This window comes from Alligator mississippiensis, chromosome 3, assembly GCF_030867095.1.
Source record: "Alligator mississippiensis isolate rAllMis1 chromosome 3, rAllMis1, whole genome shotgun sequence".
Lineage (NCBI taxonomy): Eukaryota > Metazoa > Chordata > Crocodylia > Alligatoridae > Alligator > Alligator mississippiensis.
In genome coordinates this window covers 44,620,872-44,636,766 of record NC_081826.1, presented here as the reverse complement: position 1 = coordinate 44,636,766, position 15,895 = coordinate 44,620,872, and the positions used below count along the sequence as shown (strand labels likewise).

At 45.8% G+C, this 15,895-nt stretch overlaps 1 non-coding gene across 5 annotated transcripts in view; it reads right to left on the bottom strand.

The window, feature by feature from the left end:
* The window catches only part of LOC102563143 (uncharacterized), a 92,855-nt gene that overhangs the window by 10,362 nt on the left and 66,598 nt on the right, over positions 1-15,895 (bottom strand). For all 5 annotated transcript variants that reach the window (XR_002092886.2, XR_002092888.2, XR_002092889.2 and 2 more), the window contains one exon: positions 13,990-14,075. This is a non-coding gene — a transcript (uncharacterized LOC102563143). The remainder of the gene's footprint in view (positions 1-13,989; positions 14,076-15,895) is intronic.

Here is a 15,895-nt window from a genome sequence, read left to right as displayed (position 1 = left end):
GAATAAAAAACTAGGAAGTTTTCTGAATCATGAATAGAAATATTAAAAAATAGAACTGGAAGAGACCTGATGTACAATTAAATCTAGTCCACTACTATTACAGACAATCACATCATAAAATCTCATTCATTCATTCATCATGCTCCATCTTACAACTAGATAGAGGTTTTGTTCCCACTGAACCTGCTGGAATGCTGTGCAAGAACCCCACTCCTCTAATTAGTTAAGCCTTCTAATTTCTAGCCCAAATTTGAACAGTTTATCCACATTTGTTCTTGTGCCAAGATGGTCCTTTGGGTTAAATAACTCTTCTCCCTCTCTATTTACCCCCAATTGTAGTTATAGAAAGCAGTCATCTTTCCTCTCAGCCTTTATTTTATTATGCTAAATAAGCACATTTCTTTTAATCTCTCATAAAATAGGCTCTTTACTGTCCTGATCATCCTACTAGCCCTTCTTTTCCTTGCTCCTGTTTGAACTCATCTTCCTTGAATATTTGTCACCAGAATTGCACAGAACATCCCAAATAAGTGCTGATGAGTACTTTGCAGAATGGCATTAATACTTCCCAATCTTTACTCAAAATTATTCACATTTCCTTTTTCACAGTAGTTGCTCACAGTCATTTTAGGATCAATTAATACCCCCAGATCTTTCCCTTCCTTTGATGTTGCCAAACGATAAGCCCCCAGCTTATGGTAGACATTCTTGTTCTTAGTTCCCAATTGCGTGAACTTGTACTTCATACCATTACATTTCAACCCCTTTCCATTATGCCAGTCTTAATGTTTTCCTGTCTGATATTTTGAACCTTCACTGTAATAAAAATGTCTGCCCACTCTGCATCATGAACAAATGTCACCACTATTAACTAATGTTAATATTGAAAAACTGCAAATGTTTTTCTAATATGTAAAAAATATGAAAGGGATGTCCCAGGAAACAAGAGACTAGCTAGACTGATGCTGATCCAGGTAATTTAGGATTCTACCAACAAAGAATAAAAATATTAAAAGCCAGTTATTAGGGGTGTGCAAAATAGGCTGTATCTGATTCGGGTTCGGCCCGAAATGGGGTCAGGGTTTCGATTAGTTGATTCGAATCACTATCCCTGATTCAATTCGGCCGAATTCAAATCTGAAGATTTGATGCTGATTCAGAGAATCAGCAATTCGGCCATAGACATGATAAGTTTTTTCTACATACCTTGATGTACCAGGCGCGGCTCATGAACGCTGCAATGGTGGGATGGATGGAACGTCCCACAGGAGTGCCCCTTGCGTGCTCAGCGGCAAACCCAGAAGCGGACCCAAAGTACCTCCAGTCCACTTCTGGGTCTACCGGGGAGCACGCTGGGGGGCCCCCCTGCACCGCTTCAGCTTGGCGATTCACTGCAGGGGGACCCTAGGTGTCCCCCCAGACCCAGGAGGCATGAATTGCTGAGCCGGGAGGTGCTTCTGGTCCACTTCCGGGTCTCCTGCCAAGCACTCTGGGGACCCCCCACACTCCTGTGGGACGCTCCATCTACCCCACCATCACAGCATGCGCGAGCCACCTGGTACCTTGAGGTATGTAGAAAAAATATTTAAAGCTGTGTCTATGTCCGAATCTCCGAATCTCTCCGAATTGATTTGGAGGGTTCCGATTTGATTCGGAGAGATTAAAGGGTCTCCTGATTCAATTCGAATTCGGAGAGTCGGCCCCTGAATAGGGCCAAATCTCCACCAAATCAAATCAGAGACTGAAGCTTCACACAGCCCTACCAGTTATCATGGTTTCTTGGAAGGTAGGTCTCATCAAACAAATCTGTTATCATTGCTGAAAGGATTACTGATCTGGCTGATAAAGGCAACGGTGCTGATATTGAACACTTCAAGGCATTTGACTTAGTAGCACATGACATTTTAATTAAAAAGATTGCATTATTCAAAATTAATAGGGCCTATGTCAGATGGGTTAAAAACAGACTCACTGACAGTTCGCAAAATGTAGTAGTTAACAGGGAAATATCAAACAGAGATACAGTTTCTAGTGGAGATGATAGGGGCTGATTCCTAATCCAATAGTATTTAATATTTTTTACTGGTTATCAAGATGATATAATATTTTTACTGGTAAAGTTTGTAGACACAAAGATCAGTAGAATAGCAAAAGATGAGGTAAGGTTTCAAAGGCATCTGTATGGCTTTATTAAAAGGCCATAATTCAATAGGATGAACTTTATTGTATCTAAATGGCAGGTACTACTTTTAGGAAAAATAAATGTAGATAATACTTACAGAATGGGAAACCTGAAAAGCAGAGACTCAGAAAAGGAACTTACCTCCATGCATCCCAGGGAGGTATAAAAAGACAGGTGTCAAGTCAGGAAGCAGTCTTGCCTCTGTACACAGTATTGCTTAGAACAGGACTAGAATACTTTGCTCAGCTCTCGTGTCCACACTTCATGAATGAATTCAAAAGAAAAGCCTAAAAAATGCCACCAGAATTGGAAAACAATCCTTGATCATTGCATATTATGTCCCAAGTACACTATGAAGAGATTTTGTAGTGGGAGAAAGAGGTAAGGACTTTTCAGCCTTGCTGTCAAGGGAAGAACAACTTCCAATGGCTGGAAGGTGAACTTACTCTTGAAACAAGATGCAAGTTCCTAGCTGCAAGGGTGATGAAACACTGCAGGTTGGGTTTGCAGATAGACTTGTCATCTGTGGAAGCTTTAAGGCAATGTATTCTAAATGATGTGCTTTGATCTGATTTTTGGGAGAATACTTTGCCTTTGGCTAGTATACATGTACATGTGGTTTGGAGGAGCTGTAACTACGTGTAGTGGTAGTTCTTTTGGGTCTTCATATCTTTGGATGAGAGTTCTCCTGTCCCTCCCCCTTTTTCATGGACCCTGTGCATTTCACACAGTATACTCATAATGCTTCAGCTCAGAATATGACAATGATTATATTTAGACAACATGCTTCAGAAAACTGTAAGGGTCAGAAAAAAATCCCTTCGCTAGCATATAACATGGTTTCTGGATTTTATTGTTTTGGTATCTTTGTTTCTTATCTTCCTTTGAAGCACTGCAGATTGGCCAAAGCTGGACATGGGAGACTGACTGAGCTGGGGTAGCACTTGGACCACTGAGTCATCCTTGCAGTCTTGTTTAAAAATACTTCATCTAGCATCACTCTTAGCCCTTGCAAAAGATTCAGGCATAAAAGCCAGGCATTTTGGTCCATGACTTTCTATCGGAGATTTCCTGCTTGTCCCCCTCTCAGTAAGGGATTTGGGGGAGTCCAACCCAATACTCAGGATCAACATCTGGAACAAACATAAAAGCTGAGGGTCACAGCTAAATTCAGCACCTGGGACAAGAAATAAGGGTCAAGAGAGAAGAAAGTAATCGAGACACAGGTTGAGATATAGGCATCAAGGGCAACAGTCATAACCCAAGCTAAAGGTCAGGAACAAGGAACTAAGGGTGGAAACAGATGTCATCTGACATCTCATTTGTGCTGCCATAAAATTTTTTATGGCAGCACTAATGCTGAGCAAACAGATGTTGGTACCCTTTGTTGCACCATGTGAAAGGAAAATCAGTGGTATAACAAAGGGTGGTAATAGACTGCCGTTTTATTGTGACAGACATCTATTACCACTGTGGCAGAAGACTGCATTCTCCTGCCACGTCTAGCAGGGGCTCTGGTGGCTTGAGGAGTCTGTGCTCTGCATCTGGCTGGGCAGAGAAAAACCTTGCTTACTCAGACCTGTCCCTGGTGATCACCAGAGATCCGGGTTTTCTGTTTCCCACGGAAAAATGGAGAAAACCATGGTTTTCCTGGTTTTATCAAAGAAAACAGAGATTTTCTCTTTTAGCAGAGAAACCCACGGATTTCCCCATTTTGCAAAGAGCTCTGCAGGCTGGCAACGTTCCAGCCCCCAAGAGCTGTTTGCAAAAAGGGTAGGAAAGCCCCAACCCTGCCTGGAGGGGTAGGGGGAGGCAGAGGGAGAAGGGCAGAACCTGTGGCTTTTAGTCGGTCGTAAGGCTTAGGTCAGGCTCACTTTCCTCCTGGAGCCTGTGAACTGGTAAGTGGGGCTTGCACGGGGCTGGGGAGTTGTGAGGTAGGGCTGAGGTGGAAGCTGGCTGGGGGCTGAGGAAGCGGGGCGGTGTTGGGGAAAAACATGGAGTGCCTTCCTGGTGCCTCCATGGGTGGCTTCCCTTAAAGGGCTCCTAGGACCGCTTTGGTTTCACGTGCCCCTGGCTGGGAACTCCGGCTTCAAGCGGGGAGGCATTGGGGAAATACCTAGCTGGGAAATGCCCAGCTGGTTCCACATCTCCCCGCTCACGGCCAGTGCGCCCAGTCTGGGGCATGTGAAACCGAAGTAGCTCTGGCAGCCCTTAAAGGAAGCCGCACATAGAGGTGCTGGCTGGGAGTGGGGAGATGGGGAGATGTGGAGCTGGCTGGGCACTCCATCCATATTGTTCACTCTTAGGGGGCCGGGGGGACTTGCACCTCCAGATCTGTGTGCGGGGCAGGCTGTGGGCTCGAGCTGCCACCCTGCTTCCCTCCCATGGGGCCACTGTAGCCCTGCAGACATGATCCAGCTCAGCTGGGAACAGTGGGGCTGCACCAGGATCTTCTTGCACCCCCGCTGCCCTGGCATTGCGCCTCCTGCGCCTGCCACAAAGTGGCGGAGCCCCGCACTGCTTTCTTCAGTGCAGCCCCATGTGCAGGAGGTGCATCACTGGGGCAGGCTGAGGTGAGGAGCTGCTATGAGATCCCCGCGCAGTTCCTCTGTCCCCAGCCACGCTGGGTTGCAAGGAGGGGAGCAGGACAGCAGATTGCCATTAAAGGCTCCCCACAGCCCTTCCAGCAGCAGATTGCCATCCAGCTCCCCCCCCCATAAACCAGCGCAGCTGGAGACAAAGGAGCCGCATGGGGATCTCCACGCTGCCCCGGTGATGCACCTTCTGCACATGGGGCTGCACTGAGGGAAGCGGTGCAGGGCTCCGCCACTCAAATTGGCAGCAGGTGCAGGAGGTGCTTTGCTAGGGCAGCAGGGGGGGCCAGGAGATCCCAGTGTGGCCCTGCTCCATGCCAGGTTGTGTCTGTAGGACTACAGTGGCCCTGTGGGACAGAAGCAGGGAAGGAGCTCGAGCCCACAGCCTGCCCCTGACACAGATCTGGGGGGCATGGGTCCCCCTTGTCCCCGGAAGTGTGCGCGGCTGCCAGAAGCCAGCTTCACCCGTGCCCAAGCCGGCAGCTGGCAAGCAACAGTGGAGGAGCCGGCTCTGTGTTCCCGCGGCAGCTACCTTTCGTTGGGGACAGGGAGCTATTGACCTGGATGCCTGGCCCCATAGCCCTGGCAACCCTACTGTGACTTGTTACTTGTTACTGGAGGCTTGGTGGCTTGGAGAGCAGGGGCTGCTTTTGCAGGGCAGAGTGAGCACTGCAGTCCTGGAGTACTCAGTGACCATGGTGCCTCCTGCTGCTGCCTGGACCAGCTCATTGCTTGAGCTCTGAGGGCCCCAATCCTTTTTTTTCCCTGAGCCCACCCGCTGAGCCACCTGTACTCAGGCTGCCAGTTTGCTGGGTGCCACCTGAGCTCTGAAAAGGATCAGACCCCTTGGAGCTCCCAAGACTCAGACACATGCCTTGGTGGGGCCATTCTGACTCAGGGCAGAGCTCAGTGGCTGCAATGTGGCAGACTGAGGCTGGTTCCCACTGACCCTGCACTCTGCTGGGCTTTGGAGGGACCAGTTTCCAGCTTCCCCTGCCTGGCTCATCCAGCACAGTTGAGGTTGGCAGGCACCAGAAGTCCTGGGTGGGGGTAGCAGGTGGGCGACTCCAGGCATGGAGACTGGGGCGCAGCCCGGCCTGTCTGGACTGGGGCTGCACAAAGCAGGTGGGAGGCTGCACTGCTCATAGTCACCTCCTTAGCTCGGTGGGGGTGGAAAGTCTCATCCCTGTACCACCCCCTCCACCCGGCTGTTCCCAGACCGCTGGGCCTGAGCAGAGCAAGCTTGCTTCATGGCTGTGGTGCTGGTTCTGCCTGGCAGGAGTAGAGCCAGTCCTGCCCCTGGCTCCAAGTCCTGGTCTGGGAACATGTCAGATTTAGGAGGGGCCACTTCACCCTGGGATGTTGGAGGACTTCAACTTGGGCAGAATAGCTGTGGAGTGGCCATACCTTAACAGAACAGGAGCAAAATTAGGTGGACCAGAGATAATCCTGCCCTGAAGTGGCATAACTTTATGCCAAATAACTGCTTTTAGACAGTTAAAAGGTGTTAACATGCAGCCAATCCAGAAGAGCTCCAGAAGCTCCAGAAGCCACCTAAAATTACCATGCAACACAGCCCTAAGGTCTAAGCCTTGAAGTTGCAACTGTACACTTCAGTCCTGACCAGCCAGAGGACAACTGCAGGTTCTGTGCTAAATACCTGAGCTACTGCTCCTGCATCCCATGATTACCACATCCCAGCTGAGACAGTTTATTCATCTGGTGAATGATTATAGGACTCAACTGTGAAGAACTCTGGCCCAGACTAACTACTACTATAACCCATTCATCCTGGCACTCTTTGCTGTTGTCATTTGCCATTTGCCTTCCTTCACAGGTTCCATACCGTTTTTGCCACTGCCATCAGTGTTACATGAACTTGCTGGTGCGGTAGTACAGTGAGATGAAATTCTAGAAACAAAGTCAATGGCAAGTCCTTACCTAATGTCTTCCTTACTGAAACAGTTCAGTAGTACATCCCTTTCTGCTGCTAGCACACAGAGATTCCTCCTCTTACTGAAGGAAGAAATACACAACCTTTAACTTTCTCTCGGAAGTATTTTGTAAGGCAAAGGTCCTTTTTAGGTGGTCCTTTAGGGGCTTTCTACATGTTGCACACATCAACCTAGCTAACACAATGTGACTCTCTTACATGTTTGATTTTAAAAGAAATTAAAAGACCAAGTATTGCACACTGAAAACAGCGTGGTCACCCTGGTTGAACTAACTTTTGATATTTATTAGTCCTCGGTTGTTTCTCTGACATTATCAACGTGGATAAAATCACTCATTGGGGAAATTAAAAGTACTAAATGGCAATGACTGAAAAGAACTTTGTTACTTTAAATCTTATATTAAAATGACAAAGCAATCAAACTTTGACAAGATAAGCTAATTAGTATGCCAACAATGAAATGTAAGGCACCTCCAGGGAATGTTCTGAAAAGTTTTGTGTCATTTGCAGGGGCTTTATGCTTCATTTTTACCAAGCAAATACTGAAAGCTTTCTGAATGAAATACACCTGTGGTGGAACTCCATTAACTTCATGGACAGCTTTGCTGTTACGTTGTCCTCTCTACTTCCTTCGTCCCATGATGTGCTCCATTTCTTTCTTTATTTGCTCTTTTCTCTCCTCATATATGTAGACTGTCAAGTCTTTAGGGCAGGGACTTTTTTGTTATATAACTGAAAAGTGTCTAGAGCAGGTCTGCACTTTGATCAGGGCCTCTAGGTCTATGGCAATACAACTTACTATGCTAATTAAATGAGTGTTAGACCACAGATAGTTTTGTCTTTGTAGCAGGGGCTGGTATACAGCTTGCTAGATCCCCATGGGACTGGCGGCATTGGCAGGAAATGCACCCAGCAGGGTCAGGGTGAGCCACGCTTCCCCAGAGCAACAGAGAAGAGCTCTGAGGGGAAAAGTGCCTGGTGGGTTCCAAGAAAGCCGCATTTTCCCAGCATGCTGGAGAAGAGCTCTGTGGGGGAAAGCACCCAGCAGGGTATGGGCGTGCTGCACTTCCCCAGCATGCCAGTGAAGAGACCCTTCAGGAAACTAGAGCAGCATGCTGGCTCCAGGGTCAGGGGAACACGTGCCCCCCAGGAGCTGGTGCTGACAGGCCCAGGAGAAAGCCCAGGCTTTTTAAAGGGTGACGCTGAGAGAAGCATGGCATCTGTCAGCTTCAGGAGCAAAAGGTGGTGCGGCAGGACTGGGAGGAAGACCTGAAGCACTGCAGACGCAGCCAGCTGAGCCCTTGTGAGATGCCAGGATCCAGCAACCATGAGTGATTGACCCACCTGATGCGTCCAGTGAGATAACTGGTGCCGGACAGCAGGGTAGTGGTGGGTGGCCCCACAAGCTGGAGGGCAGAGGACATGCAGAGGGAGTTCCCCAGGAGAGGTACAACTAAGCCCAGTGGAGAAGAGGGCAAAAGCAGACCACCAAGTCAGGGTTAGCCTCAAGGGACCCCCTGAATTAACCCAGACAAAGGAGGGATTTGTTTGAAGGACTGAGTAAATAGTCACCAGGTTTGAACCAGCTGAAGGGAGCCGAGCTGAACCTTAGAATCCAGAGGCTCAGGGTTTTCTTTATAGCCTTCCGGAGTACTTACCACAAGCAAGGTGGGCGAGAGCTTGTTTTTTTGTTTTTATTTAGTACTCCCGAGTGAGGGAAAAACCACAGGGGAAAGGAAGATCCCTTGTGCATTTGAGTTACAGTTTATTTGGTCCTAATCTGTACACCTAGATCCTATAAACTGTTTAGTTAAGACTCCTGGGGACCAGCAGTTAGAGATTTCACCATGCAAGACCTATCAGTCCAGGGAGAAACACCAAACGCAGACCCTCACGATAGAGAAGTCAGAGGCTGTAACAAGGGGAGTGCAAGAAAGGGGAGAAGAAAGACGATCACAGATTAGAACAGAATATCTGAACTTGAAGAAAGAGACCTCTATCTCAAGGACAGGGACACCAACCAGTTGTGGGGCAAGTAACCAAATTGAGTCAGGGAGGAATAGAGATCCAGTGATTCCACGTACTGTCAACAGAACGTTGTGACTCATCACCTGAGAGGAAAGGGGAAGGGTGTAGGGGTGATGGAGCCCTGTGGAAGACCGGTTTCTTGTCAGGCGGATCAACTCACTTGATACCATCTATCTTCCCAGAGATTATCATAACAACAAGGTGTGGCAGACGAAAGGGAGGGAAGACAAGGCAGAGGTACTGGTGATCATAACTGGACACAGGGAGGCGAGGGAACACACACACCCACAGTCCCTATCATATTTCTGTTACCTCTGGAAAAGGATATATACTGCACCCCATTTTGCAGTATCAAGTAAATAAAATACTAGTAAAATACATGTAAAAATGGCAACAGTCTTGCGCATGTCCAGGGCTATTTACTATGTTGTCTGCTGATTGTCTGCTGCTATATTGGCAATTACCTTGTAATTTAGCATATTAGTTATTTTTAATACAAAGTATGGGACTGATCCTACCCTCACTGAAGTCAATGGCAAGCCGGGCCCATATTTTCAACAAATAGAACCCTATTATTAAGACAGACAAACTGTTACTGATAACAATTCACTAATAAAACACTTTATTAATGCAGAGGTAAGGTTGCCTAGTGATTCCTCAAGGTCTTCTACCATGCAGACCAGAATTTTACAGAGTTCAGTTGACAAACATTGTCTGGGATGGTTTAGACATGAATAATCCTGCCTTGAGCAGGGGTCTGGAATAGATGACCTCCTGAAATCTCTCCCAAACTACTGTTCCATGATTTCTATTCTCAGGCCCCCTGAAAATAAGATAATGAAGAGTTCAGATATCGTGAATCCTAGAAGTGCACAGTTACAGTATGTGCCTACCCAGAAGGTAACCTTAACTCTGGCCTCTGAAGCTGGCAATAGCTAGGTTGAGTAGGGGCACTGCTACAATAAGCAACAGTGGGCATCTCCACACTAGGCATTTACAGAGGAGCTGAATAATTAGCTCTGCAGTAAAGTCTCAGCATTTACAGGAGCAGCCCTATTAGGCCATAGTAAACTAATAAATGCCGCTGCAGGATACTACTTGTCAATACAAGTGCTATGCTATAGTGGCATTATTTAGTGCACCGAAACACATGCAGACACTAGCAGGGCTGGCTCAGGCATGAGGGTGGTTCAGTGTGAGAGCTGCCTGCTGGCTATCCCTGCACTGGAGCACCTTCATGCCCCAGCTATCCCCTCCACATTGTGTTGAGCCAGGTTGTAGAAGCCACAGACTGCTACACTGACCCCCAGAGCCCCCCCTGCCAGCTAGGGTTGCTATGACCCAGCTCAACGTGCTGCAGTCTCAGGCGCTTGTGTAAACATGGTGCCTAGGAGCAAGAAACTCTGGAGCAAACTGTGTTGGAATCTATTCAGTTGCATTAATTGCATGTGTAGATGCGCCCAGTGGGTGCAGATAATTAATCTACTGTGGCACATATGTAGAAAGTGACACTTCACTGCAGAGCTATTTAGTCAGCTCCGCAGTAAAGTGCATGTGTAGATGCACTCAGAGAGTTCAATAACCACATATTTCCCAAGTTATCCAAAAAAGATAGAAGTATCTGAAAGATGTGTTAAGAATGAAGCAAGAATATCTTCCGCAGCTTGTATATGAGAGTCTGACTACAGGAATTCTTTCTAAATAGTATTTAGAGAGGGAAAACTTATGAGTTTTAACAGCATGAAGGATGTGCACAGGGCACCCCAGGAGAGACCGGGATATAGAAGCCTTCCTTGTACCCAAGCAGTGTTTGATAGCAAAGGAGGGGTTCAAATTCAGACACAAACATATGCTCCAGCTGCATTCACTACACTTGAAATAAATGGATGAAGGATTAGCTGGAGCACCTTAGAGGAGCTGTCACTGTGAGATGAGAAGTACAATAGTACCTTAAGACCTCAGCTACGCCTCATTTCATTGCTGAGTTCTGTAAATTTGTCAGTAGCAGTGTACAGGAGTCTTATTTTATAGCAATGTCAACCATCTCATGAAAGTACTATAACATTTAGTAAGCTAGGGGCAGTTTGATCGAGTGGACTCAGTCTGGGTGCAGGCTAGACACAAGTTGTTCCCGTTTGCTGTGCAGAACAGAAATACGTTTGCTTTAGCAAAGAGGGAATGTTGCACTTTGGGCAAGGACCAGTGTGATTCTGTTCAATCTTGACCCCTTCTCTCATCCTAGTTCAGGAGCCACAGTCAAGAAAACCTGTGGCAAATAAGACATTTGTAGGAGAATGATAAGTTAGAGAGAGGGCACAGGTGGTGCCATGTCCCTTCCTCCACAAGTATATCACTGAAGAGGGAAATGTCCAACTTTCCTACCCACTCAGTTCCTGTTATCAGCATTTCTGAGCAGCCCAGTGAACAGGGTGAGAGATTATAATCAGCGCATGGAGGTTCAGAGCAGAGTTTAAGATTCATGCATATACAAAAAGTCAGAACTACTAAATGATTTGGTAAAACTTTGATTTTGGACAGGAGGGGATGGGAAGGCAGGTGGCACAAAGGCATATCTTGAGAATACTGTGCTCATATTATTGTAAATCCCAGAAGGGAGCAATGTATACTACAGTATATGTTTTCCATAGGTATCAACATTTGACAACTACTGCTCTTAGGCTTATCTGTATCTTTATTTTTCCTGTGTCCTTCTCAAGTAAGAATGAGGAAATAAACAGAAAAACAAAGGTAAAAATACATTTACTTTTAAAAGAAATTTAATAAAACAAAGATAACCCCCTCCCAAATGGGATGTATAATAAAATGTCCAAATAGAGCATCACTTTTAAACAGTCGTGTCATTGAATGAGTAAAATTTATCAAGAAGGGAAAAACATAGAACTCAAAAGGTTAATAGCTGATCTTTTAAACAAAAAAGGCAATCTACTTTTTCTCATTAAAAACTGACACACAGCACTAACTGAGGAGATTATGTTGTGAAAACATACTGCATCGCACGGTAATGCTTGATCGAGATCAGCAATCAGGAGCAAAAAGAAAGCACTGTTTCGTGATTATAATAGCAAATTCTGGAAGACAACCAAATACATCATCTGGCAGCTCAACAGCTGTTACAGCTTGGTAGTAATACCTTGGCATTTGCTATAAGCTATAACTTGAAAAATTGATTTCTCATCTGCCAGAAACAAGAAAATGTTCTCTTTTTAACATTTCTGAAATTTCTTTCATAAGCAGAACTAGGTTTTTGAGCCATTTTTATTGTGCATCTTTCTCAGTCTAGCTGCCAAGTTAATTTTATATTAATTTATTTTGATTCAAAAATAAATTTGGAGAAATAATATTGCACACAATTTAAATAAACAGTATATGGTTAGCCAAATTCCATCATAATAGTATGCTGGGTAGTTAATAGTATAGTACGTTGTATTTGTGCTTTGCATTACTATTTACTGTCATGACTATTTAATATAATTATACTTTACACATACTTCAAAGTAGGTAGTTTTCAAAATTATTTGAAGTCTAATGGATTAACTTTCCTTGATGGTTTGTTGGTAGTAGAGTCAGTCATTTCCCATGCTGAAGACACAGTAGAACCGGTGTAGGCAATTATTTTGGATGGAGGGCCTCTTACCAAGTTTTGACAAGCTGTTGAGGGCCACATTGGTAGCTCCTCCCCTTATCAGGTACTCTGCCCCCGGTCATCATCTTGTGACCAAAAGTCCCACCCCTTAACCCCCAACCTTTGCCACTAGAAGTCCCTCCCCTTACCCCTGGAAATACTCCTTTCAGCAAGGGGTTTTGCCATCTCAGAACCAGAAAAATACCAAATCATATTCTAAAAATTGAACATCTACAACATTCATTAATTTGATTTCAAAAAAATATTTTTGTCCTGATTTACATGTGTTTGTGTAGTGTACATAGAGGTGATTGCACAATAACTTAAAATGAAGTCTTACTCTTGTATATTGTGAGGGGGTGGGGAACATGGGTATAGGCTTGTGGGGGGCTATTAGTGTGTGGGTATGTGGGGTGTGGGGGAGGGTGTGGGGGTGTGTGTGGGGTGAGGGAGCATGTGTGTGTGCATGTGGATATGTGGGGTATGGGGTTTGTGGGGGACTGTGTGTGGGGGGAGGGTGGCTGAGGTGTGTGGGGGGTGTAGGTGTGGGGGTCTGCGTGCATGGCAGTGAGAGGGGGATGTGGGTGCATGTGTATGGTGGGGTGTGTGTGTGGGACTTGCCCTATGAACACACACACGCACACACTGTCTCTCTCCCTCCCTCACTGCACACACATACACACACACACACACACACATTCTCTCTCCCTCATTGCGCATGCGCACACACATACACACACACACACATCCTCCCGCTCCTGGCTCTTGGGTACCAGCGTGGCCCCCATGCTCCTGCGGTCTGGTGATGCAGCCAGGAGCAATGCGGTGCTGGAGTAGTGGGCTAGCGTGCAGGGAAGCAGTGAAAGCTGAGGCAGGCAGAGACTTCTGGTTGAGGGGGCAGGGGTAGGAGGGGGCTAGGGTGGGGCAGGGCAGGGCTGGCCTTGCTGGTGAGTCCTGCTGGTTTCCCCTAGGTCCTACTGCCCTGGCTCCTGTCATCTTTGACAAGCAGCCTGGAGCAGATAAATATACATTTTCTAAAATTTCAGAGGCCCTGCGGGCAGGACAGAACAGACTGACAGGTCAGATCTGGCCCATGAGCTATATTTTGCCCACCTGTGCAGCAGAAGGAAGTAGCATAAATAGAAGGAACTCATGCATTGAAATTTACCAAGTCTAACAATCATGACTTTAAACAACTCCTGGACCCACTGGCAGGAGCAAAGAAGCAGCTTATGGCCTTTTTATAGCGTAAACATCTTCAAACTGTTTCTTTTGTGTATAAAATAACTATTTTAAAAAATCCTACTTCTAAATATACAATATTTGAATAGCCCCTTAAATGCAAGCATGATGCCTAACAAGGGCATGGACTATTTACAGTCATTTAGAGTTTCAGTTATTTTAGTCGTAAGAGAGTTAAGTAAAAACAATCTTCATAAATATTTCAGTTTCTGGCATTCCGCTTAGGTTTGAAGTGTCATATACAACCTCTCTTGCAAATCAATAATCATGCAGAACATCTAAGGGGAAAAGAAATTCAACTTCTACAGAAAGTTGGAGAAAGCTTTCAAAAAAGACATCTATCTACCTTTATGCCCACTGCGGTTTTCTTGGCCTCTGCTTTTAATCTTGTTGCTCGTAACATTGGTTTGGTTTTCTTATAATCTTGTTTTCCTAGGGTAGAAAAAAAAGATACTATAAATTATGCACTGAAGATACAGTTCTATATCTATAGTTTTTTTAATTCAGTGGCAGATGTACACTTTTGAAAAGGTCTGTACTACAAGAATGTGGACCAATAGCAGAAATAATAGTGAACTTTAAAACAAACAGCAACAAACAGTTAAGGAAGCAACCTAAATCTGTTGCATGAGGGAGGTACCAAAATATAAATTATAGTAGCATTCCAATGGTATATTATTTACTAAGCTAACTAGCTTAGTAAATACCAGTTCAGTGAACAACAGATAGCAAGTCTGTAGATTAAAGCTGGGTGTAAACCAGTGATCCTCAACCAGGGTGCCATGGCACCCTCAGTGCCTTGAAAGCCTTTCAAAGGTGGCACAAGGTGCCATGCAATATTAATACTGTAAAGTGTCCAAGCATGATTCACAAGATAAACCCAGAGACTTCAATTAGGAATCCACAGAATTAAAAACATTATGACCTGTTGTGGTCTGAGTTCTTTGCAACAGAAGAATTATTCTATTATTTTTCTGTAGTCAAAAAAGACTTAAAAGTACAAGGGGGCATTTTCTCAGGGGTGCCTCAAGACTAATTGAGGTGTGCCTTGAGCCAAAAGAGGGTTGCCTCAAGTTTAATAAGGCTGCAAACCACAGGTGTAAACTGTACACTTTAACGACTTAAATAAAGTTTGACTAAAAAAGCAAACCAATGGGAACTTTTTGCTCAGCAGCTCTAATACATGTGAACTATATATAACACATGACAGTGTAGCATGGCATGAATGCTTTAGGATTCTGAATTCGGAACCTGATTCACAAATTGCAAAACCCAGACCGTTGTGCAGGGTAGTCCAAACGAGTGCTAATAAAACCATAATACTGCTTCCTACCATCTATGTCACATGTTACAGAAAATATTAATTTAGGTATATTTTAGAAAGATTTGAAAAACAGTATAGTGACTACCTCTGCCATCCACCAGCCTCGAAAGCCAAGTGCCTTAGTTATTGTGAGTTCCCCTGAAACAGGTTCACAGGAGGGCACAAAAATCTCTAAAAATGGTCTAAACAAAGGGCTGGCAACATGTGCCCCACAGGCCACATCTGGCCCACCAAGCCAGAGGATTTTGTCTCTGCCTACACCCATGCTGAGGCTGGGCAGTGAGTTGTGGCACTAGGGCTGGGCAGCTGGAAGTCATGCCCACACTGCTGTCACTTCTCCCCATTCCCCCTCCCACCAGCTGCAGTGTGGGAGCAGCTTCCATCTAGTGGGGGACTGAGCCAGGGCTGAGCAGCTTCCAATTGTTCACGTGCTTCACTCATGGTGCAGGGAGAAGTAATATCAGTGTGGATCAACTTCCAGCTGCCTAGCCCCAGGTCAGTTCCTCATCAGCTGGAAACCATGCTCATGCCTCAGCTGAGGAGCAGGAGGAGGCAGAGAAGAAGGCTGAAAGAAGCAACAGCAGCATCTGGCCTTAGTGTAGGCACATGGCTAGGTTACGCTGGCCCATGGCTTATACAAGTTGCTCGCCCCTAACCTAAACAGCTACTGTCTACTTAAAAATGTCATATCAAATCAAATATACTCTAGGCCAGGAGTTGCTGCATTGTCCCTTGCCACAGGCTCCCCTAGCACTGCAGGCTGTGCCACACTGAACTGCCTCACCCTCTGGGGTGGGAAAGCGTAAACCAAAGGAAGAAGGAGCCCAGAGACCCCAGCTGCTTCTGTAGCCAGAGCAATAGGGGGCGTGATGGCCGGGGCGGGGGAGAGCTACAATTTAACCCCTTGCAGGCTGCATGCAGCCTTCAG